Below are 26,836 nucleotides of genomic sequence, written 5' to 3' on the forward strand. Positions count from 1 at the left end.
ATGTATCTGAACATTTAGCCAATTGTACGTATCCAATGATATTCAGGAGGCTGTGTTCCTGTGCACATACAAAATTTATCGCACAGTTTATTAGGCTTTGTAGGTGGGTAGTCCTAAGGAAAATTACCTCTTGAATTACACGTACAGGAACAAATGAAGCCAATGCACTGACCTTAATTTACAAAGGGTCAAAATTATCATAATCCAGTGGATGATAAGTTTAACCCTCCCGATGATGATGATGATTGTTGTTGTTATTATTATTATTACTTTTAGGCCCTCTGCATTTAAATGGATACACGTGACCAAAATATGTCAAATATGAAACAAACGGTTGTCCTTTTCTATATCAAGTATACTCGTAACGATGACTCGATGATTGGTTAAATGGATGTGCAGGCCGTCGATGGAGCGTGAACATGAAGGACCCGCTGATATTAATTTCTCTCGCTATTTCCTTTGACGACAGCTTTCTAAGCAACAAATATCCAGATGTAATTCTAAATGACGTTCAGTGAATTTTCAACTAGAGTCTGAGCGCCGAAGCGGACTACAGGTTAAGTTCAGAACCCCAGCGCCTCATGTAAAAATGGGCTAACATTCACCTAAGATGTTGTCATGTTGATTTTGCTGCCAGGTACAAGGTTGCTTTCGCTATAGAGCTATACGAGTCTGAGAGCTGTATTTTACTGTGCTCTTTACTCATAATTCGCGCAACGCGCAAATGGACGAAAACGGGCTTTCAATGGGCCCAGGCGGCAACGCAGTTTCGCGCAAATACTCAGTTTGTCCGGTTTGTATCCCTGATATCAGCGCAGAGCTGTTTTAACGCTATATAAAGAATAGCTTACTTTCGAGGTTATGTTCAGTTCCGCCAACTGGCCCGGTGTGCCGGATCATCACTCTATCCAACACAAAAAAATGGAACAAAATAGTCTGTTGGACTATAATTCCGACTTCTTCGCATCTCAGTGCCTGCGACCGTGATTAGACGCTCTTCCTTGTAATCTCATTCACGCCTCTGCTGAACAATGATTCACAGTTGACTAACCTATCCTAACCCACGTAGTAGTCGCCTTTTGGGTTGAGTTACAGTTGCACTCAAAAAAAAGACCTGTGCACTAGAACATCACCATCTACATGCAGCTGTGCCGGAGTTGCCGGCTTAGTGCAACCCCTATATAACTGAAGTAATGAGATTTTAGCTCCAATGCTTCAGAACATGCCGACTTCGGAGTTACTCTAGAACCCAACGTCCTACAAAGAGACCACGAACGACCTATACAATGATTTTCTAGTAGTGACTGGCAGCAAAACAAAGTTTGGAGCATGACAATGCCCGATCGTCCTCAGATATTTTAAATTAACATTTGAATGCGTTGAAAACGTTACATACCAACGTGAGCTACACAAAAGGTAAACACACGGGCATTTGGCGAGCAACCACAGCCGCGTTCCCGCCGAGGTGGAACTATTTGCCTTTCGAGGCAAGTATATCCTCAAAGTAACAAAAAAAAAATTCGAGAAAGAAACTATTCAAGTATTTTACTTTTTTTTAACGAACATATTTATACCGGCATGAATCCACTGCAACGAAGAGATGCTAAATTATTGATACCGGTAGGGTTCAACAACAATACAATTAAGTGATATATTCGCCACTGTGATATTGAAATGGTTATAGCCGAATAAGGAAAACGATCGAGACGGGTTAGGTATTGGTATTAAAATTGTGTTTTGCGACTATATATATGTGTGTACGTGTGTGTGACGGTATGGCATAGCTGTACAACAAAAGTGTCGTACCGATAACATGTTGCATGCATATTTAGTGAAAAGCACGAGCGTCTCTGCATCCTTTCATTGTTCCTTTATTCGTTAGCTGTCGCTGGAAAGAACAGTGATTTGCTGAAATACGTGAAGCACACGGGGGCAAGTCTCCTCTTGTGCTACCCTCCTGCACATGCGTGCATCGTGCTTTCAAAAACAGATCATTGTCTATGATACATCATTTTTATTTATATTTGTACATTTGTTTTTCAATTTAGCCATTACAAAAAGAACTTGATTCGCTTTGAGAAGACAAGTAACTGCACCCATTTACAACAAATGGAAGATACCTTTTCACCTTAAATTTGCTATAATGAGTGTCCACATATCGAAAAGATTCAGCATAGAAAGCAACCCCATTCGACCCAGTGGGTTAGACTGAGCTCTTCAATGAATAGTATATCTGCCACTTCATAAATGTACTTGGGATTTCTACTCCGCACGGTTAAATATCTTCATGCACGATCATCGTTTATCGAGGTCTCTATTCTTTAAGATAACCATATTTTTTGCAAGCTAACTATTATGTGTGGCCGCCGATATGTGTAAACATAGACGGTGACAAAAAGTGTATTTGCTTTAATTATTCGCTGCTGCGCCTTGTGCCATTAGCCGATAGCGTAACGATACCTCTTGAAGGGTCCGTTCCGCCCGTACTACTGCTGCTGTGGAACTTTCGGTTCGACCCAAATAAAGGAGAGTCACGCTACATCATCGGAGGCTCCTGAACGTACCTACACGATGCTTTGGCATGACAGCACTGGGGCGGAATAAGATGACCGTTATGCTATATGTTTAATCCCTTTTGTTGAACATCCATTTCTGTCGTTCTAAACAGCAGCACCTATCTCTGTTTTTCTTTCTTTTTTGGGAGAAGGGAAGGAATCAAGCGAACAAATCAACGATTGCTCGCCTTTCCTTCTAAAGCGACTGAAATGCAGAGGTCAAGGCTGAGTAACAATATCTAATAATGAATAGCTGGCAGCGTCCCTGCCGTTTTGCGCCACCAAAAATTTCCGCTTTTTTAATATCATTCCATCGTCCTCTTAAAAACGCTTTCGATGCGTTCGGTTGAAAATGGCGGACGGTGGTTAGCGTGTTTGTAGACTAGATAACGCGGTCAGTAAGAGAAATAATTGTAAGTTGATTCTTTATGTTCAAGGTACTCAAGTTTTTTTCGAGCTCGTGGACGTGTTGTACAAATCACTTTTCTTCCTTTCTAATATAGAACTGCTCAAGCTATCATGTGTGCCCAGTTATCATATTATAGTAATAAACTATGCTGTAGTACGTGGGAATGAAAGAAGTATGTCATCGTAACATATTTTCTGGTCATGTCCATTTTTTTTGGTTTATATAGTCACAATGTGGTAAATGATGGTCGTATATGCAGTTGTCGCTTGACAGCGTGTACGGCAATTGCTCGTATGCATACGAATGAGTACAAACTGATCAGACAAATATCTGATGTAGGAATATCCCATCACATTTTTACATGTACTTCCATATGGTAAATCGTATACTGCACACATATCATAGCTAAAAACTCCCTTGTGTTGTTCTGAATGCCTCAAACTTCGATCTCAGCTATTATAGTAATTATGTTTAATCTAATGTTGCGGTATATTACCCTTTGTGACTTATGACTCGGGCAAGCTTCGGATCGTTCTCAGAGTTTTCCAACCTAACGGGATTTCCATTCCGAACGGCTATTTAATTAAAGCCATTGCATTGAAATCTGTAAAATCTAAGAACACGATTGACAAAATTCGTCAATTCGTTACATGGCATGGCATGGCGGACGCCTTGAGTCGTTGTGATGGTATTTTTGGCCTTCGATCATTTTTGTTATTCTGTAGGTCAATTTTAATCACGAACGGGTTGTACTTTCGCATGGATCATAGGTTTTCGTTAATTCGTATTATTGACATTTACTGCTGCCACTCTTGGTGAGGCATTTATAATCGACCTCTTCTTTCCCCTGTTGCTTGTTTACTTTTATACACCCAAGATGGTGTATGATCTAAATATATTTACGGTTAGATCGCACAGGGTGAATAAGGCACTCGTACAGGACAGATCTAGGAGACGGTTCGAGATTATTGGTCTCCATGATAATGCCAGGCCTCACATGGCAGAAGTCATCTAAGTTGCTACTGTGAGAATTTGAGTTGGAAATTCTTTAACGCCCAGCCCAGACCACCAGCGCGCCTACAGATTACCATCCTCTTTGATCACTGGCAAATTAAATTAGTAGTCGTATTTTTAACGGTGAAGAGAGTCTCAAAATTCAAGTAGACAACTTCTCCAACACCGGACCTAAAAACGTCTGCTAAAAAGGAATATTGGTCGAGAGATTCGAAAATACTACGACTACGAATACGTCCTAAATGAATCCATTGGAGTGAAAAGCTGTGTTTTTTGTTAGGTATTATTGCCATTTCTAATGTTCCACCAAGGAAAAAAATCGGCTGGCGGAATCTAGAGGGTCTGCCTAATACCAGCAGAACGCTATGCCCAGTTTACCACTTCACGCCGCGGTTATCTGTTCGGGTATACGTACTACATAATCTGGTAGTAAAAGTTCCGCCGATGCTTCAGGCGGCCTTTATGGTCATTGCTGGGATGCAATGACCATAAAGGTAACCAGGTGTTTTCAATAAATCAATGAAAGTTCGTGCTGTATAGCGGTCAAGTTGGCCAAACGTTGCAAGGAAGGCACGTTACATGCAACTGAGCCGTGTCAATATCAGCGAGTATTTTTCGGAACACCCAAGAACCTAGATGTATGTGAAGTCCCTCTGTTCTGTGACGAGCCTAGTCCTTAACATAAACTATACGTCTTGAAGCAATCTGTCAGTGCATATATGCAAACGAGCTATGGCTCGTTAAAAGGTCGCCTTTCAGAGTCGATTTCTGTACAGCAGAATTTTCTATCTACTAACAAAAGTATTTAGACCTGTTCTGCCAGTCGAGTAGTCTGGTTGGGCTTTACTTGTTGTAGGTGTGTGACACGATCGTATTTCTTTTGGCGTATGAAGCTTCCGAAAGGATTAACTATGGCCGTTAGGTGAAGTGTACATATATATCGCAGGAAGTCAAACATACGATTTCGAAACGAGTTAGCGCAAAATTCATTAAGATGTTTCGTACTCGAATTTACTGCAAAGAGATAGCATACGATGCTTTATCAAGCTTCGGGTGCCCGTGCCCATGCATGCTGTATGTTTTACGCATGCACGCATGAATGTTGGATAACTATAGCTGAGTACTATTTCCAACTGCTTTTTAATTTGTGCATGGAACGGTCAGTGTCAGGAAGCTACGCGTCATGTAAAACGAACTCTAGAGATAATTTCGCATCGCGGTGTAACTCAGCATGCAGTTGTTAAGTGGGGCATTGCCTGCCGCCTACTGCTGTTGCAGTCCTTGTCGAATATTAAGTGGTCTTTTTACGTTCGTTTTGATGATTACTGAAGCAGGGACCATTGAGCGCCAGTTGGCCGTTGTAACAACATCGCACCGATAACGCATTTTGTACAGAAGAGTTCAGCGCTTCGACACAATATGCAAGGTTATGCTTCATTAGAGGACAGCCGAAAATTAATAATTTATTGACATTTATAGAATTTTTATTAGATACGTAATTGCAACTCAGCAACACCTAGCTTCATTTATGCCACTTACAAGATGTAATTGAATTTTTCCCGTTATCGTATATCTACATAGATTGGCAAAGTTCCAGTAGCACGTTTTACGAGGGAACTAAATCATGTGGGGTGGCTTTTGTTTATGAGCACTACTGGCCTTCAACCAACATTTAGCAGAACACATACAGAGGTTCACAGAGTCGCTAGGCAGCTGATAGTCCGTCGACTCGACGATCGTCTTGGTAATGCTAATAAAAAAGCTAGAACTAGTCGTAATGGTGACGTTGAGGTTATTGTTACAAATTCGCAACATAAATCGTCGCTGCCAGATTAATTTCTGACCCTCTCTCTTCAACCTCGCTACTGCTGTGATGGCTGACGTTGATAGCTGCTTGTCTTACTGCTGTCAGGGCATTCAAGACATGGATATTAGTAGAGTAGACCAGTGTCTGCCTGGTAGGCGCCTAAAAGCAATAGACGCTGGCCAAGTAGTCGCTTGAAGTCTGATGCTTAACCGCACGTCTACAAACAGACCCACAGTATGGGACCTGCATGGAAAACCACTTCCGGGCCTGCTATGAAGTTGCTATGAGTTTTCTTCGCTCTTTCAGAGCAGTCGAATCCGTCAGAGGCAATTCATTATCCGATTTTAATGAGTGTGGCGCATTTTCTACTACAATGGACGATACCAAATTGCGCTATAACGTGACAAAGGACGGAAATGACAGCGGCCAAGCTGACAGGCAACCGAACTACACCTTTTTTCTTTTCTGATATTGGATAGTGACGTCGCCGTTGTTGGTGGCCGATAATGAGAGAATATAGCTTTCGCTTTAAACCCTACTTCGGTTTCAAGTCACTTCCAACTTATCCACTTGTTGTTGGTGTCATATGAGTTTCTTAGAGCGAATAAGAAGACTAGCCCATTGCGAAATACCCCGAAGTTTGAGATGTGGGAGGAAAAACGGTGAATTGAACGGATGGGATAGCGCGTCCCCTCGAGCAGAGACAGATGCAAGGCTCGGGAAGAAAGGGTCGGAAAAGGGAGAGAGCGACCCCTGCGATGGAGCCATTTTGGCGAATCTTGGACGACGATGGTCTGAGCAGCTTTAGGGCTATCGAGAGTCATCTTTCTCTCAAGCAATTGCAGCCGCTGCTTCTATGGCAGAGGCTACTACCATCCCATGAGTAGGCCATATGGATGATGACTTTCTTGAACCAGATCTACGAGACCGCCGAGAAACTGGGTTTCAAACTGAGCTACCGCCATTGCCAACTGGAGAAGAGCACACAGACTATCGTGCCAGAAAACAGTCTGGCAGCATCTCTTCGAGACACTATTACGGCCTAGAAATGAGTCTAGTAAGCGAGGTACAGCCAAGCAACCAGCGGTCAAGCTGTTGCCACTCTCCGCGTACGCTTCTAAGGCGAGCATGCTCATGACTATACATACTAGCCTCATAAAAGTGGACAAACCTATTTGCGGGACCCAAATGTATGTACATATATAGTATACCTTTGTGGATGTTAATGCATCAGTGCACGTGTCACCTGTAGGCAACTTAGTCTTACTCTAAGTGCTTTATCATTATATATTAAACTGTTATAGAAACTGTTGGCATCACTTTAACGATTTGTGTTGCCTCAACTTCGACTTCAATTAAGCAGATCTTCGATCTTACGAAAGGCATTTTATTTTTACAAGTATATATAAGAGTATGAGCCCGAACACAAACTGAATGAAAAGGACAAAGGAACTCCGTTTCAGAGCATTTTGCTCAGCATTAAGTAACGTCAAATCATGATAACGAATCCTCTCCCAGAATTATTGTACATGTTGACGTCAATACGAAAGGCAATATGGAATGGGTAGTTCCGGACGATGTGCCTAAGCCCAAAGTTAAGTGAGACCTTCGTCCTAGAAATACGATGAGTTTAGTGTGGTTGGAATGATCTTTATAGATTTTAGAGTCTCTGAGAGATGCTTAAGAAAAACAAAACGAAAGACAAGAATCTGTATATGTATATCAAATGCATAATGTAAATGAAGCTATACGACAGAACAGACCCGGCCTAGAAGTTAGAACCATCTTCATGCGTGCCAAAGTTAAGCCACAGCTGGCGAAAGCCCCCTTGCAGAAGTCTGACCAACAGGCCTTTTTTGCACCTACCAGCTTGTACAGACGTTCTGTCGATGGATTATCATCGTTATTCGATCACTGGACATTTTAGTTCACAACGGTACATTTGACAATGAAAACGGTTTTGAAAAATTCCTGTACTTGGAAATTTCTAGCTGCACAGAAATCAAATTAGTCGAAAGATAGTAGCAATGAGGCCATATTATACAATAAAACTCGGATAAAAGCCTGCGCTTCTATTAGGCAAAAAAAAAAATAGATCGTTTCGCTTTTTAGTTTCCTAGGTACTTTCTAGTTAATCCAAAAAGTGCTCAGTTAGATCCTGCACTACCGTTAGGCACTGCTTCAGGCGGCCGGCTTTTAGCACCAACACGAAGTGTGTCCACACGCGGTTTCAAACGTTAATAAATTGTACGTTTGAAACTGTTTTAATTGATCAAACAAAGTGTGTTTATATCTAGTTTCGAAGCACTTGTTCAATAGGGAAACCACTGAGGCATTGCATAACTTCCTTAGCCAACCTAAGATCGAATATATATTGAGTTGTCGAAAAATCAAGAGCCAAAAAGTTTTTAAACCAAAATTCCCTTTATATAAATTTTACTACGCAACTAAATATGTCCCATTTTGATCGTTGACATCCCATTGTTCTCCTTACAACACCGTAATCCAATCATTGTAAAACATTTGTAGTTTTTAAGCGAACAATTATGTCAAGTGACCATTGTATTTCTTCATTGAAGATAAATTAATGCCCTTAAGGGAATTCTGCACAGATCGAAGCAGATGACGCAAGATCCGGGCTATATGGTGGATGCATTTAAGTTTCCCATTCAAATTCTCCTATTTTTTGCTACGCGGCTAAAAGCGCATGTGGTGCTATAACGGAACACGGCGCTCTTTCTGTACACTAGTTCTGACCGATCTCTTTCAATAGATCGCTGTAATTTTTCTAACTTTTTACAATAATGATCTAAATCAGCCGTTTTGCGAGGGGGCAGTAACTAATAATGCGACAATCCCCTTCCGACCTGTCGCATTGTCTTTTTTGCTTACTTAGCTGTTCTAACTTTTTTCCTAATTGGTCGAGCATTAATTACATCTTTCACTGACACTTTTCAAACGAAGACAGTAAAACCACCTTGAAGCTGTTCGTTTCGATAATGTATGTTCACCATAAATAGCAGTCATTTTTTATGGACCTGGGCTTAACTGTAGTTGACTTGTAACTAATAATCATTATATTGATCGTAAATATGGCAAATATTCATGGAAATGTTACTCATCCTTAAGGTGCTCTATCGTAAGTGTGAGTAAAAACATTTCAATAATTATAGCGCCTCTCCTGCTGCTAAATGTCAACCTTCAAATGTCGACCGAACGCGATTTATATTTCCTGTCGACACTAGAAATCTCTCCACCACTCTCTCTCTCTCTCTCTCTCTATATATATATATATATATATATATATATACATAGAGTGGATGGGTTTTGTGCACTAGGAAACGCTTGAAAAAAGACAATCGAGAAGACTATATATTTTGAAACGAAGGCGCCGGTTCGTTAATACTTATTTCAGTACAAAGGCTAGTAATTGGCTGCTGGCTGTCAGAAACGGTTTACTGAGAAACCCCACTTCTTTCCCACTACGCAATGCTAAAAGCAGCTTGGTCTAAACAGTCATAAAGTAAAAAATAAGTTACAACGCCTTACTCGAACTCAACAGGATTTCATTTGCTAAATAATATAGCTTCTCATAAAGTTGCTGCAGTTATTTGCGAAAGGCTTCTTTTGGATAACTCGTCAAACAATCCTACATGTGGCACCTTCGTTGCTGAAAAAGAGATATCTATAGCCATCTATTATGGAATAGACCAACGAGCACATATAGGTAGGTAGGTAGGTAGGTAGCCTATATGTTGTAAAACGTTGCTACAAGATAATGCCACAAATAGGGAAAAAAACGCTACTGGTCTACAGTGACCATTATAGATAGCGCAAATGAATCAATGAAGAACATATAAACGATCTGTTATCATCAGTAATATACATTGCACTAAACATGAGACAGAATTAAATTAAGAGACAGAGCTGTTTCCAGGAAGGAAGTTTCTACTTGATAATTACTCTCATTTAAAAGGAATATTCTTTTCTATTTAAGCCTACATGCGGCTTGGTATTTCGATAGCTAAGCACTCCAAGTGAGAAACGCGAACTAGCGGTTCCCCTTCTTTGAGCCGATTAACTCCGTTTTAATTAACTCCGTCCGAGCCGATTAACTATTTAGATTGTCTGCGCAATATCTAATAACACTTCGAAGACTTTTAAGGAAAACGCCTGCAAAATTGATTGAAATATGTCAAGCAACGATCGTGGATTTGGTCTATAACAAAACAGCTTGCTTGCCGTTCTATCATCCGCAAATGTTTCGCCTCGACAAGCCAACTATCGAGGGAAAGCAACGACTTTTCTTATATAGATATAGATATGTATCTAAAGAGGTGCCAGTATTTTTAGTAATTTGTTATCTATCATCAGTCACACGTCTATGCATAGTCTTATGGTGATTATTATATGGGTATACAGGCATGCTCAGGAACGGTTCATTGGGGCATTAGTCCGGCGTCAAATTAGCTCAAATTCTCGGTTTTTTTTTTTTTTTTCACAAATATATCAAATAAATGAATCTGTTTCGAAAGCGAACAAAGAAGCCACTATATGTACTTGGATATAGATTAAGGTGGCTTGAGAATGGCATACGGACATGTGCCTAGGCCTTGTGTCGTGCGGATAAAAAATAGCTGAATAAATTATGTGTTAGATAATAATACATCACCTCAAGCTAAACTAATTATCCTAAATCTACAAATGAGATAAACATTTGCTAGCTATTCACTTGAAATCTATTGAGAGATAGGCAAATTACTGCACAGTTCATCGTGCAAGATACTATAATAAAATACCACTCTCTCATATCCGTGTGTTAATGAATGTTTACGAGGCTACGTTTAGCTAAAACAATTTCATTTGAATTGAAATGTCTTTTTCACTACTTTACTACTGATTTCTGCTACGCAACGCGAAGGTTTAGGATGGCGGGGAGCGTTAAGCTTAAATGCAGAATTACAAGACGGAGCGCGGACGATCGTCAACTATATGTCGGCGTTACCCACTGCTTTTCTTTGAAGCTAGAACGATTGTCGTTCTTTGTGTTTATGTTCAACGGAATCCATGAGGAAAGCAACAGATAGAGGTTCCGAGTAACAGTCGCACGCAATGCTGCTAAGCCTCGTGAACTCTAAAATGATAGATACGATAGCTTCTGGACACGAAATATATGTTTACATTTCTCGTCCAGAATAACTAATCTGGAATTCTATTGAAGTAAAACATCACACGGTTCATGGTATTATATATATACATATATGGCAAGTTCGTCGACGCGGAAGAGTTTTACAACGGACGGCGAATTGACGACTATACTTACACTGCAGAGCTGTTAGCATCTAAACTGAGAACAAAGAAAAAGCTGTGCGACATATTCAAGCAAAATCATTAAGATGCTCGTCAATTTACCTTAAGTCCATAATGTTATACCAGTTGTAGAAATGGTCTCAGGACGCTTTGTTACATATGTATTGTACAGCTGAAACCGTTCTTCTCAACTTTTCCATTTTCACAAGGCTCAATATATCATGAAATCGTGTTTTGAAGTATAAACCATGTCGTGTATAGCAATAGGATAACGGAACAGTTCTATAGAACAGATCGATAGATTAACAGAAACAGAGCAAAGGATTAACTACAACAAAACGGATAGGGCGATCGATGAAAGGGAATCAGATGACGTTTGCAGGCTGGAGAGATGGTTAAAACCCGGTGATCTACTGTATTTCCTTATCTTCTCCTTTTTTTCACGGGTGCTTTTAGCGCCCGTGCCTTTGTCCGGGGTAATGCAAACTAAATGCGCGATATGAGTCAAATAAACTACTGCAACAATGTTTGTGTAATTGAAATGAATTGCTACAGCAGGTTGGTCGGTTATCTGAAACAGGACCGTGGTAGTGGAAAATTCAATGAGATGATTGCAGTGGAATAGCGGCAGTGATGGCCAATGGCTAAGATATTAGGGTAGCCGCTCCGAACTTACACGTTCAGACCGAGCAGGTTTAAACATTTGAAACGTTTTATTATTAGAAAACAAAAGTTGTATTAGAATATTATAAAAGTGGCGCTAGCTAGCGTGCAGTGGATGTGTGTAGTGTGTAGCATGCGCAAAAGGGATTTGAGTCTTATCTGATCCCCAGTCCACAATGGCTAAAGGCATTTTTATGACACAGGTCGAATGGCGAGAACGTTTATTATACAATAAAACCACATTGTTTCTTTAGCCCAGTTATGAGGGACAACACACCACTTTTATTGACACAGTACAATCTTTATATTATTTATTAGAAAAAAAAATTGCGGCAAAGCTCACTGTCAGATACAGAAAATGCCCCAAAAAATAAGTCTTCTGCTTATTCAGTCAGCCAGTATTGACCGAGGGAGGGCTAGGAGAAAATGGCATCAATCATTGAGTAGGTTGAAAGTAACACTGGAGATCAAGATGGGATAACTAAGTGCAAGTCGTAAGCAAACAGTAGATTCTGCTACATACATTTTTCGTAAAAGATTATTCCTAGGTACGAAGAGGAATAGTCTTTCACATAAAATGTTTACGTTCGGCATCTTTTGTCACGCCGCAGACTTTCGGCCGATTTATAGAAAAGGACCTGACCTGCAAGATACATCATATTCAAACAAATGGAGCAGCACATTTCTCAATAAGGCATTTCGGCACGTATACGTATTAGAGAGAGATACATTGAAAGAGGCGAATTCAAGATGCAACTTTAGCATACCGGTTGATCAAGAGCTAGTTGATCGTTTAAAATAGAAAGGAAGAATCCTGAACACACAATTTCCCTGCAGACAAACTTGAAGATAGTGCAATAGAAGTTGTTTTACAAAAATCAAAGAATCCTCTGATAGAGAGATCGATTTTCATTAAGCATCGGCAACAATACCATACCACCGAACAAGAATCATCAGGAAAAGTGTGCGCCTCAAGGACAAAGCCAAACGAGCAACGTATCAGCGGGGAGAAATAAATCCCTTGTGGGAGATGCAACAGAAAAAATAATTGCGGCCAAGGTTGTCCTTATTGGAATTTAGTATGTTCATCTTGTAATCGAAAAGGCACATACGAGAGCATAAAGGAATCCACGGAACAATATAACGATTTTCACGGTAATACTGAATGGCTATCACTAAAAAGGGAACGTGTACAAGACTGTCCACTATATCAGTGCGATGATCCTATAGAATGCCTTGGAAAAACAGAGGTGGAAAAAAAAAACGAAGGTACTCGGCCTATGCCAATTTTACAGATCATTTCCTTGAATACCTCCACTTGGATTGACGTAGTCCATAAGGACGAGATAACAGAATTGTAACACCAGTGGACCACTGCATAGAAGATGCAGTGGAGTTAACCCACTAGGCTTGCCTGATTCAGCGTCGACGTATGATAGTGGTCGCTCGTTGGTGACTGCAGGAAGCTCATGTACGCCCGTTTGTAGATCCTCGAAGAACTAAACTATGATCCTTTCGATATATCCACTACGCCAAAGGCCGCGTTGGCAAATTAATGTGTAAGCAGAGCGAAACTGAATCGCTGATTGAGTTGAAGATTTGCTTGAGGTCCGTAAGGGTCCGAATGAAAAACGGCCGTTAGCTGCGGTAATCTGGGTAAAAATTGGGTACGCAGCGAAAAAAACACAACAGAACAAGGTAAGTTGCAATGTTAACATACTGGGAACTATACTAAATGAACTGCACTCATACTTACGCAACTAAAGAACGCGATATAGTCTATATCTCGGTATAGGGATGGTTGGCATTTTTTTTAGAGGATACAAGCGTAGAACAGGCCGTGGAAATCCAGACTAGACGTTGCTACCAAAATAAATGATAAGAAACACCTGCACCTGGTCCGCCGCGGTACTATGTGACTTGCAGCACGTTACGTCGAGTAATCTTGACGACTTGTCGCGCAAGGGTAATCCAGAAGTGCTGATGCAAAGCTAAAAAGATACTGTACTTATTCCAAAATGTGCATTAATTATCGCTAGATCGCTGGATCGCTAGATGAGATTTAACCAAAACAATGACAGGGTCTTTCTAATCCTAACCAAAATGCGGTCCTGGCATGATATGAGCCTTGACTTATAGAAGCCCATCGTTGTCAACAAACAGTGAAAATGAGGTGAATTCGGATCTTTGAGAAGGTCAATCACTAATTGTGATCGCCGTTATTTCTTCAGCTCAACATATTAACAGGTCATCGGAGATCAGTATCAACAATCGTTTGCCGCAGAGTGCAGTGTGTAACTTATCTGTCATGACACGAACGGTCGCTTCCCAGACGCTTTAACGATATAGATCGAGCAAAGGAACTATCAGAACGATGGGCACGGCGATTACATAAAATTTGTTATTCACGGAGTTGATGTTTTTAGCTTGCTATCACGTAGCTTCACTTGGGGCTTAACCACTGCCGAACGTCTGGAAACTTGATTGGCCGACGCGCCCGTTACATAGGTGGGCGTACTGGATACGAGGATGTCGCAAACTGCATTTCTACCTGAACAACAACTACCCGCCAGTAACCCATATAGCTAGCTTGCGAATTTTGACTCTAATGCATCGCGCCACAAGGCTTACGCGTGTCACATCGCTTGCAAGGGACACTAGGCTTTAAGCATGTCTCGTCGCCAGGATGCTACCTACAGAAGCGCGCACGGGCTCCATTTTGTTTCTTCATTGTTTGATGGCGTGTCTGCTATGATGGATTACTGAAGCGATGCGAAGACAAATGTTGCGGACTTCTACGACTAAGTACGAGCAAAGTCTGCGGCAAATATGAATCGCTGGCGATCCTCGATAACTTGCGGCCGCTGATTTTGTTGTGCCAAATCGGTCGATTAAATGAGTGCAAATGGGGTGCGATTTATACGTTGAACTGCAACTGCCAGGTCTCGGCTTACGTGTTGCGTGCAGTAATTGCTGCTGCTTGAGCATAATGCGACACCAGGTTCTTCGACATGCTGGTCTTCGATACGATCAGAAAAGTATGACAGGTGGCAAGTTTGTATCACATATTGTTCAACTAATGTGCCGACAGCATCCATAGAGGATGAAGTGTTTCATATGATTTACTGGCAAATGATTCGCCAACCACGGCACAACGCATTGTCGAGATGAGTCGAGTGGAAACATGCTGGGGTTCCCCATTTATCTTTTCGTCAAAAAATTTCATAGTTGGTGTTATTAATAGCCAGCTTTTTAGTTACTGTTTTAGATGAATTCCAAAGTAGTTTTCGGTGACGTCATCGATTATTCTGCGCCTTATTCCCTGAGGCTGGGATGGGTTGACGCTGAGGGTTGAACGGCTGAAGACTGAATTGTTAACACTGTGTGTTAACAGTTCTGGGGTGTCGTCGCTACTACTAGTTTTGGCTGTTTGTGTATTTGCCTTTGCCAATTGCGATTCGAGCCGCGCATGTCTTAAAGAGTCTCTTCAAATATGCAATACCCCGTAACACACGCTTACATTCATGTTTTTTTTTCCAGCCTTGCGTCCAAATCGCCTTCTTGTAGATTGCTTATCTCTTGCATAACCACTTCTTCTCGATTTAAGCACTGCGAACAGCTCTTCCAATTCTGAACGGTTGCCTGAAATGATAATCTGCCGAGAGCGGGCACTTATATTTATTGTCGTAGTACCATTTCGTCATTTAGCTACCGAAGAGCACGCTGAGACTTCGTTCACGTATTGCTGTGACATGGTTTGCTCGTGTCAACACGCTGTTTGTTTAGATCGAGGTACGAAGGGGGGTTAGAACGAGTTGTTTATGGAAGTTCACTACAGAGAGGAATCGAAGTTTGGTTCTTCTACCACATATAGTTACTTACGATGCATTATGAACGTTCAACGTAAAAAAACAGTGCCAAGAATCGCATACTTATAGCATTGTACTACTCTGTCTAATATGATACGCCTATACGCGATCCTGATACGTGACATTACATTTATAGTCTGCAAAATTACAGAAAATACGCGACATTTTTTTCCAATTCGTAGCAATCCTTGATTAGGTACGCTATGTCATTGTCTAATTGAGTTGAATTCGAGTTCTCTTATCGAAGTTAGCTGGGTATTTTGATGGCTTGGCTACGTGTTGGGGTGTACTAGGGGAGTTGATGCGAGGATAGAGCTGGATAGCCGTACTCAGTGACGAGAATACGTCAAGCGTACCATTTTAATATGTTATCGTAGGTACCAAAAGGACGATTATGATTATTGTAAGACCTTGACAAACCGCACCCATCGAAATCGAGCTTATTCAACTCAGAAGTCGGACTTTTTCGACTGGTACCGCATCAATCAAAACTCAGTGAAGTAATTGACTATATAATTTGGACTATATACATATATATATATATTCATAACTTTCACACTAGATGCTTCAAAAAAACCTCTCTATTAAAAGCCGAGTCTCTAGAACGCGGTTTTAAGAAAAAAAAAGCACGATTAAAAAAAATTAAGGAAAGAAATACGTTAATTAAGTTTTACGTGAAATACCTCGTATGGCTTGGGTTTACGCTCATCCTACGTTATCCTCTCACGATATAGCTTCAGCAATAGCTTATGCTAAATCTTACAAAATGTATTTTTTTTTTTATTTATTGATGTACCGACATTTATTACTGTTCTTGCTCTTGGGTCGTTGAAATCTCCATTTTCTGACTCGTAGCTTGTAACGAAAAAACAGAAATCATTTGATTTTTGCAAGTCTACCGTGGCTAAACGTAATGGAAGACCGTAAGAAAAATCCAGATCTTAATAAACGCTGTAAAAGTATTTAATACTTTGTAGGCTTCTCAGGGTATAGCACCCTTCACTAAACATAATAATGTTAAGTATTGAAAGTCAACTCGTTGTTACCTATCCTTCCCGGGATCCCTTTAAAACAGAGTAATGCTCTGTTTCAACTAATCTATAGTTTTCGAAGCGTTAGAGGGTCAATTCGATGCGTTCGTTCTAGGAGGAGATGTTTTTAAGTCTAATCATTGGTGATGCCTGAACTTAAACACATAAATCGTCATGAATATCTTTAAGTTTTAATGATCATTCCTGTCGTGTAGTATGCATACTATATATGGATGGTGAAGCATAGCTGACGACCCCTAGCTGTTTCAGACAGAGGTTTGGCCGTCCAAGCCGCAACGCCGGTACGTAGATATAAGCATACAGACCAAAGTTTCGACACAGTATTCCGCGTTATGCTAGACCTTCGAATCTAACGACCTCGACCTTCACCGACACGTTCTATTTTCAAGAATTATCCGTTTAAAGTTTTGAAGATATTCAGTCCAGACATCGTGTAACTCTGCGTGTAGTCGTGCCCTTCGCTGTTATAGTATATCAGTTTTCGACTCATTCCGTTAGTCCCTCACAGCTGTATTCTTTTTCGGGTTATTGTTCACTAGCGAAAACGACGAGCCGTTGGTTTAACGAATCACAAACAAGCGTCGGCAAAAACGTAGTTTTTGTTATAATTACCTTGTTATAAGTAAGCCACTTCCTGTGAATAATCCGCTAATGATCGGTCGGTGATCGCCACAAGTGCTTATCTGGTCAAAGATAAAAAGGCTCAACCATACCTATTTTGTACAACTATTCATAGCTCTGAAGCGCTCACATCGAACTTCTCTCTCTCTTTGTACAACTTTGCAGTTTTCGTACCCATTGATTTTCTTGCTCATGTACGCGCCGAGTCCGATTCAATTTTTCCTTAAATGCGCATTAAGGTTCGTGTTCTTTCCATCGACCGTTACTATAACCCTATCTATGGTTTATTCCTAATTAAAGCGATTATCTCTATTTATCCAACCTGCACAAGGCGCATCTGTATAACACTCTGTGTAATAACAGTTATCTGTTTCCCTCAAATTATGATATTCGTATTGCGTATCCCTATTTTATTTACCATTCTCTTATTTCAAACGGGTTTCGATTCCTTTTCCCAACAAGCCGGTGCCAAGCTCAGGCTAGTTCGTATCATTGTTATTGTTGTTTCTATTGCAAGGCAAAATAACTTATCTATGGAAATATATATATCTCTATGGAATTGGAAACTACGTACGATCTTATCGAAACCATAGAGGTCTTCGATGGATTAGTGGGAACATCGATAGACAGCCACTAATATTTCGGCCGTCGTTCATTTCCTAATTCTTTGCGATGCTTTCTCTGCTAAGACTTGTGCACAGGCAAATCATAACTTCCTAACCTAGAGATCAGCGCAGATCCTCTCTACCGTCCCGTTTAAAGGCTTGCTCAAGCATAGGTACATTTCGACTACAATGAAAACCTCGACCGATAATGTAGTTTCACTTATTTGCGTGCTCACGAGTGGCGCTGCATCGAACGTTTCCGTCGTCCGGATGGTGCATTGAGCAAAATATGATACTTATTTCGTCTGCGGCCGGGTCCAGTGGCCCTCTCCGCTCCACTAGCAGATCAGCCACAACAACAACAACAACAACAACAACAAAATGGATGACCATGTTCTATCTTAGCACCCGACTTATCCGGACGGGGAGAAAGAAGGGATATATTTTATAGTTGGCCGATCTCCGCCGACAATGTTCGATTCATTGTATGGGAGGGCAACGGCGGCAATAACGATGAAGCCTTATCGTTTTTTTTTCAAATGCTTTATTAATATTATTATTAGAAGGTTCCTGCCAACTACGTTTAGCGCTGACCGTCTATTTATATCCACTTAAAGTTCAAGCAGTTTCGTAGCTATAGCTCTGCGCGGAGTTAAGCGACAGCTGTTGATACCAATACGGTCTGTGTGTTTGCCTGCCTTTCTGCGAGCAGGCAATGTACGAATCGCCACAGAGCATGCGCGTGTGTGAAAGGTTGTAGGAGAAGCTTTAGAAATGAGTGTCAATGAGTGTTAGTCTTAGAAGCCGGAGCCATGTTGGCACATGATTCGAACATGAGAGCGTGACCTGTTGCCGCTGCGACCTGTGATGATCATGTTGTTATAGTTTTGTTCTCATCGTTTCAGTCGTCACCGAGCGATTGGTTAGTAGTAACTGGAACTATTGCTTAGTGGATCGTGATCTTTTGCTGCTTGGTTGACCCCTCGTTTATCTATCTACGGTTCATCTGTAAGCTGCTTTCTCTTGTTTCACTTGACCTATTGGAAGGGGGTCGACGTTCTCTTGGCGCATTACGCCAACTCTCCAGCACTGAGAGCAGACGGTATACTAGATGTGCTGATTTTCGATTCGCATCATCCTAACATCAGTGAATGGAGTGGACTAGAGGCGTGGGCGGCCGTGCAGGAAGTTATAGTGTGAAAAATCAGCTCCGTAACCTCGTGGAAACTGAGTCGATTGTCCCTTTACTCACTAGGGCAACGCTTGTTGTGGTTATGCCCTTGTCGTTGTTCTGTCAGCAGTAAGTTCTACCTTTTTCAACCTATCGGAATAAGTTGCACGAAGACTTCACACTCAAGCCAATATCGAGGTAAACTGATTGTTTGAGGGCTGAGAAATTTCGGTGTGAGCATGTCCGTTCAAATGTGTAACAGTGATCGATCATATGTCGTATGCTGAGTTGAAGACTCAACATTACAACAGGATTTTACTGTTTAGCTCTCAAAAAAAAAAAGCTATTGGATAATATCGTATTGCTTGAGAGCTTTCGCAGCGCAAAGGGTAAGTTATAAACGAGGCACTCTCCATCCAATACCTTGTGCATAGAGGAAGCATTTTATTACAATTAATCTTACGATATCGTTTTATGTCCTCTTACTTTGTCGGTTTTTTTATTTCGTGAGTTCAAAGGAATATCATCGCTTAATTCAACCATACAATGTAATGACAAGATACAATTTATTAGATACGGCCAAAACATCTGATGCTATGAGAAAGCTTCATCTGGCTACGCAAGCCCTATCGTTTTGTTCGTCGCATCGTAGATATATAATATTGAGGCGCGCATCGTTTGTAAACATTGAAAATCAAGTACTCGAAAACGAAGATATTGCCTTTATTGTAGGCTCGTCTGTCCGTACAGTACGTGATGGGAAAAGTAATCTTGCCGAGATCTGCACGGGTACCGGTTACACGTCATGCTGAGTCAACCGCGCTAATAATTGTTGGCACCTAGGGAATGATAAAGCGCTACTGCTTCCATAAACGTCTGTCCAAAGTTTATAAATGCATTGCCTCTGCAGTATTCATTTTGAAGCAATATGCCATACTAAGCTGCATAATGTTGCGGTAGAAATTTCGAACTAACGGTAGTTTATGCCCGTCTTGAGGATCAGATGTTATCATGACTGCTACCGTTGGTGTTAATCGATACTGCGGCGAGGAAGACAATCCCAGGTGTATGTATCATACAGTTTAGTATTTTGATTTTTATCTCGGGGTTCAGCTAATTCCTACTTAGCAGATATACTGACTTTGGTTCGCTTCTCGAGCCCGGCTAAAGCTGTTAGTAAAAAAAAAAAGTGATTACGAAGGTCTACTTAAACAACTTTCTATAGAAAGTTGTTGATACTAAACGCAATTTGCAAGCCTATTTCAGATTAAGATACCACATAATTTTATGGAATTGAAAAAAATTACATATTAATTATATGCGGCATTTTCCCTTACAAACAAATAACATTGATTGAAACGTTTATACCATTTCCGCCTCAACGTAGACTTGAACTGGGCTCAAATGCGTACCTCTATTGAGAGAGATCTCCTATCTCCTCCCTCTTATTTGTGTTCTTGTTCAGAGCTGAAACCTTTTTACCTTGGTGGTTTGCAAGTCATTTAGAGGGATGACTATCGGAGCTATGATAGTCACCACGTCTTCAAAGGTTAGAACAGTCACGGCTATTTACAGGACCAGTCGTTGGCTGTTGATAACCATTCCTGGGGCTATGCGTATAGGTTATTTGCCACCAGGTAGGCTTGAGGGTTTCTTGCAAAGACATCGCGAAATATCAACCTACTCCGCGATGTGACGTTAAAATTTAATGGACGCTCATATAGCCAAAGTAAAATGAGGCTTGTCATTTCCATCTGTTGTGACTATAACGAAATCAAATTTTACTTTAAAATTGTTATTCTAAATAGTGGCAGAGTTGCAAACACATGCGCATCCGTCGATGGGTTTAAGAGGTCCAGGTAGTTATACAGCCCATTTCCTTGTAGTTTTTTTCAACAGACACGCTTTGTCGTTAATTAAGTTTTTCACAGAAATAGAACAAATTCTTGCCTATAGAAAATTGGCTCTAAAATCGATCAAGTCTAATAACGAATCCACAAAACGTATTTGGCGTTTTACATTGCGGTCGCTAGAGTACAATCTACATTAATACAGCTTTTTTTTTCTTTCGCTAACATGATACCCAGTCAGCATGCCTTGTGCTACGTACGTTTCATGTTGGGCACATGACGTTCATGTACCCAACATGAAAATCGAACCAAAGCAGATGTCTCGATTAGTTTGACCCAGTTGATCCATATCACTTACGAAAGGTAAATTCGATACGGGAAACTTACTTTCTCTGTTAAGTCAAATCAAATCCGTGCAAACTTTTTCTTATATGCGGCTAAATCGCATGATTTATAGTTTTACTAATCTCGATATTACTATTTTTCTGTTCATAGTAAAATGTATTTGTAGATCTTCATCATTCAAAATAGATCCTATTGAATAAACTTAATCCTAAAACCAACATTCCTATACGCTGGGGAAAGCTCTAACCGGGTACCAGTGAGAGCGGGACGAAAGCTTCTTTAATATATACATATATATTAGAAAGGTTGCTGAATACGGATCAAGAAAGATTCCGATTCAGGATTAAAAGGTAAATCAGCTTGTACAAATTTCTTGCCAATGGCTAAGGCGGTAGATAGGCTAGCTTTATGAACCAGCTTTAGATAAGTCGACAGTTCCCTGAAAGCGAGAAAATACCTTACCATGGACGGCTATAGCGAGGGGCAATATAGGAATGGAAGCCGAATGGCTATAAGGCCGAGCTCGTGCACCTCATGTGTTTACTCATAGTATACAAAGAAACTTCACAGCTAAAACGCGTGAGGTCAAGAATCGCGAAGGAAAATATAATAACCCATTTAACAGAAGCTACCGTATCGGAATTTCATTACGCCGCAGTGCTTCGTAGAACGAAAAATATTTCATAATAAATACACACTTAATATAATACGATAATTTTATAAGTATAAGAAGCATGACGCTCATGAAACGATCATATCTACTAAGAACGAATGGTACCACGTTATTTGAGTTAGAAAGTGTGGAGAAGAGGCTCTATGTTATATTGACGAAAAGCTTTTATTTAGATGCCTTTTTGATGTTACGAGTGACAGTTTTGATACATGTATTTAAGCAAAAGTAGCAGATTCCGGTAACATATGTAACTCAAAATTTTCAAGTAACAGTAAAGAGTAGTATTTATAATCCATGAATCTCTGGCTTATGAATAATTATAATATCCTATATTACTACCTAGTTACTATCTATATTGTATTGTGAACTTTCAGCGTAAAATTAAAGTTAGACAAACAAAAGTTGTGATTACAAAATGAGTTGGAGTTATTGCGAAGCGCATCTGTGTCAAGTTGCTTTGTTTTGCAATGCCACTCCAGTGAACACGTACTGGAACCTGTTTACGGATATACGTCACGCTTCGTACTACTCGTTCGTATTCTGGCCAACATTGCCACATGCATCTCTTCTGGCCAGTAAACGCGATGTAGCATTTTATGGGAGTTGTAACAAATAGCTTGATCTAAAGTCTAGAAGGGTACAAGATACAACGTTTCAGCTGCCTATATGAAACGTATTCGCTTTCGCAACGTACGCTGTATATATACGTACGCTGTGCTATCTGCCAATTGATGGGCGATATCTGAAGGGTTATCATCTGATGTCTTGATTTTAGCTAAACGCTTAATTTTCATTATTTAATGTGTATTCATAATACATCTACCAAGAGGTCAGGTTAAAATTAGACACTTCGGAGAACAATAGCCTTACTGAAGAGACTGCTTATCAAAATTATGACTTTCTATTACGTGGGACATTAACCTGGGCGGATAAGATGGCATGTTCTTAAAAATTTCAATTTCTTGTTATGATAGGTTGGTGGTTCAGTAAAGTATCAGAATGCAAAAGTGAGCTTAATGGAATTATCGGCAAATTAAGTTAGTCAAAAACTAAAGGTGAATAGTGATAATGGGTCGCCGGGAAATCCAGGCACGGAACCGATGCCTTTAAACAAGAAAACGTCACCGTTTATTAGAGCTATCTTTAAATTGCGTCAATGCTTCCGATGTTATCAGTCACCATTCAAATTAAGTTCCGATCATTGGGCTCCGCCTTCCTGGACGACTTCCTGGACAAATCCAACCTATTCGTATACTTTACTCCTGGAATCACCTACTGCCGTCTGTGAGCAGCATAACAGAGCGCCTGTCATGTCAAAGCCTATGGAAGAACTCACACCATTTCGCCTTTTTCAACGCGTAAGAAGTACGGTTCAACGGTGTAATTCCATTGGACCCAGTCATCTGCAAAGCTACTCCGAAATTCCTAGGTGAGGATGAATTGGCTTCTTTAATGCAAATGTTCCTAAACGCTCTTTAGTTGAAACAAACAAACTCTGTCAGAAACGAATTGACAGGTTTGCCTCTCAGAGCAATATGCCTAGGACTATTTCGCAGTACCCCGTTAAACGAACTTGAGAGTATCTCATGTTTATTAACCGTACATATTTTAGAATACGAAACAATGTCAAGTATCATAGTAATTCTCCAGCAATCACAGTCACCTTATTCGTAAAAAATATATAGCAGAACTGCATCGACAGACAACAGTGTTAGTAGGACAGTGAGCACACGAAGTCATAGAAGTAGGTGTGCAAGGCAGGGTGTGCGTCATCTAGCAATATATAGCGCTACCAGCCTCTTTGCTGCACAGCTTTTCAACGAATTACATTTGTTATTCTATGACAACAACGACAAGTATTTATCAAACGTTGTGTAAACAAAACCGTATTGCTATTTTTTTTTTGGCAAATAAATATAAGTAGACGGCACTTATCTGATAACCGGAGCCGTCTGTGGATAGAAACTCGCATCCTATAGATAATTGCGACAAAACATTTTTTAGTTAGTGAGGGTCCTATTATTACTCACTGTTCGAGTCATACGGACAATAAAGCTATCGGTTAAAATTATATCAAAGTAGTACGCTGTCCAATTTTTATGCATACTGGGATTGTGAGTGTCGCGCTGGCGGGTACGCGTTAATTTAGTCGTTATGCGCCAGTGAGGCACTTGCTTTGCCAGTCTGATTTTTACCCTCCTTCTAGTTACCGCCGACTTCTTTGAAGTCATCTTTCTAGTTATCGCTGCCTGTTATCATCATCACTTGTCTAGGATCATCAGGGTATATAAAGACAGCAGTTTGAAGAGCATAGCTGGTGTTGCCATCAGACGGCGTTCTCAACCTCCCTATTATTATTATTATTATTATTATTATTACTAGTAAGTTATTTATTTTGCAATAGAAGATTCGACTACTTTCGTATAAAATGCTATCTAATTATCAACTGCCCAAGTAAAAAGTGGGCCCTATTTTCACGTGTGTCGTATTGTCCGTTGGTAGACGCGAAGGCGGAAAGCGTGCGCAATTGAAAACCTGAAAAGTGAAGGAAATGAATGCAAGCGTCCTTGCTTCCCAAGTTACTTCTTTGTCGAGATTAACATTCTCATCAAGCACGCGGTATTCTAATAAATCAGATACGGCCTTATTTGGGTTCTAGCTAACGGTTGTTTATCAAGCCCGTACCGGTTCGGCGACAAACTCTCCCCTTCCACCTGGTTATATACATACACAAAAATCATTTGCTGGAGATAGAGAAATTGTTATATGGCACGTAGCACATCAGGGCTACAAATCTATGTACCACACCGAGTGCTCGTCACGAACTTTGTTCTACACACCACTCGAATAGGTGCAGTAATAAAAGAAGCTACATCCCAATTATAATTTTATTATTGCATTAGTGTCAAGATCAGATTTTTGCTGAACTCGTTTCTTGATCCGTTCGGTTTATTATTTATGGCCGTTGCAACTAGTCTGTTTACGATTTCCAAATGTACGAGAAAAGATAGCTATCGACTCGCCTATCCTTAATCAGATTCTGATCAGAACAGAACCGGAATCCTCGTACGAAGCATCACTTGGAAGCTTGAGAATCGATACTAGAAAAGCATATGTGTCTATGATAGGTAGCCAGCCTATAAACAAAGGACCGAGTTTACTGCTTGCTAGAAGTGAATATGAGGTTAGACCTATGAACGAAGAAACAGGTCGACCACAAGAAATAGTGGTATCGCTTTAATCTGAATGGACGCCTGAATCACATGGGGTCACAGCACCAACAACAACGCAGTCCACCATAGTCATCGTAGTCATCGTCACCGTCGTCAGTAGCTGTACCGTTGGTGATGATAATAATGTTAGTAACGCGCTTTACAGTTCGGTCAAGTGCGTTTTTCCCCCCTAGCCCCCACCTACACCTTCAAAACGTTCTCCTCCACGTTTAGCAGCATTCAGGTCATTGGCGACAGAAATACCAACCAGAGAGAAATAAGCAAGCTACGATAATCACTACCAAGCAGCTAACGAACTGCTACCGTTCTCCTGGAAAACTGGGAATGGACTAGGAAGCAGTAGACCTAAACAACATTCAACAACGCAACAAGAGCATAATGCAAAGTTACTTCCCAAGAAGACCTGATAACCTTCTAAATAAAACGAAAACACTACCACGTGAACTATACATGAATGCAATATAAGAGCTCAAAGCCTTCTCAGAACAATCAGTTAACCAGCCGGCTAGCTAGACAATAAAACGGTCCAACGTGGTCATATTTAAACACTTACATTATATTATATTATATAATTATCGTTGTAACAAATTCACCTAGGCATATAAGCTTCAATATTGTACGTATATCATGCATCGTTCAAAACGGTTGCCGGCAGTTCTATAGCCAGAGAATGAGATCACTTAGCGAACTTCGAAAATTCTTTGGTTACTTAGTCTTACTATTCGATCGTAACGTAATCTTTCTGATTGATATGTTCTTATCGGCCGAGACATCGCAGGAGCTAAATTACCCCGACAGTAAAGTCAGAGCAAAGGCGCAAATTATTGAATTTTTTTTATTCACACGTGTCGTATAGTATGTGCTTTAGGCAGGAATCCGCGGTCTCCCTTAACCAGAGATGATAATTGCTACCAGGGGCAAATTTATGCTTATATAACGTAATATAAATAAAGGATTATCAAGAAGCATTGAGATGCCTTTGCTAAATATGTGTTGTCCAGTCAAATTGGCTCTGTAATGCAATTATTTGTATAGCTCTCTTATGCTACTGTTGCACACAGAAAATAAAATCAGTTAATCATGTTCGGAAAACCAGAAACGAGTAGTAAGGATTCGCGAGTAAGTTCCGGTGACTACCACTAGCGTTTTTAATGTGACATAAATCCCTTATTTTGTTAGTACCGTCGGTGTTAGGGGGCATCAGCAGTCGCCGAGAAAAATCGGTACCTCTTTTAGTGCTTTGCTAAAGCAACAGGTGGATAACAGAGTTATCGACGTCCGGACTGCCGGATGACTGCTATAACAGGGCAGCGTGGGCGGAAATCGCGTTCCTTCAATAGAGCTAATAGAATTGACACCCTTTACTGTTTGAATTAGTCTAGGGCTTCCGTGATCCCAGTTAGCTGTTGTAATTTGTACCATTATCGTCGTCTTTGTTGCAACGACGGCAGTGTAGCGGGACTTATTTGAACCTGTATGTCAGGTTGGGGACAAGGGTGCAGCGAAAGGTGATCTTGGCAAAGTTTTTTAGATGTTTTTTTTTTGCTCGCAGACCCTGCAAGAATCCATTCTGATCGATGTCAGCCTTTCGGCTTAATACGACTTGATGGAGCCTTTATAAAATGGCCCGCTTCTGATGGAGGCCTATAGAAATAGCCT

General features: G+C 40.6%; 1 protein-coding gene across 1 annotated transcript in view; it reads left to right on the top strand.

The window, feature by feature from the left end:
- The first annotated feature begins 19,106 nt into the window (after positions 1-19,106).
- The window catches only part of LOC111268872 (O-acyltransferase like protein), a 96,548-nt gene continuing 88,818 nt past the window's right edge, over positions 19,107-26,836 (top strand). Inside the window, exon 1 of the mRNA XM_022848075.2 lies at positions 19,107-19,205. The gene's annotated coding sequence lies outside the window, so the exon portion shown is untranslated. The remainder of the gene's footprint in view (positions 19,206-26,836) is intronic.

This window comes from Varroa jacobsoni, unplaced genomic scaffold (genome assembly GCF_002532875.2).
Source record: "Varroa jacobsoni isolate VJ856 unplaced genomic scaffold, vjacob_1.0 scaffold_1327, whole genome shotgun sequence".
Lineage (NCBI taxonomy): Eukaryota > Metazoa > Arthropoda > Arachnida > Mesostigmata > Varroidae > Varroa > Varroa jacobsoni.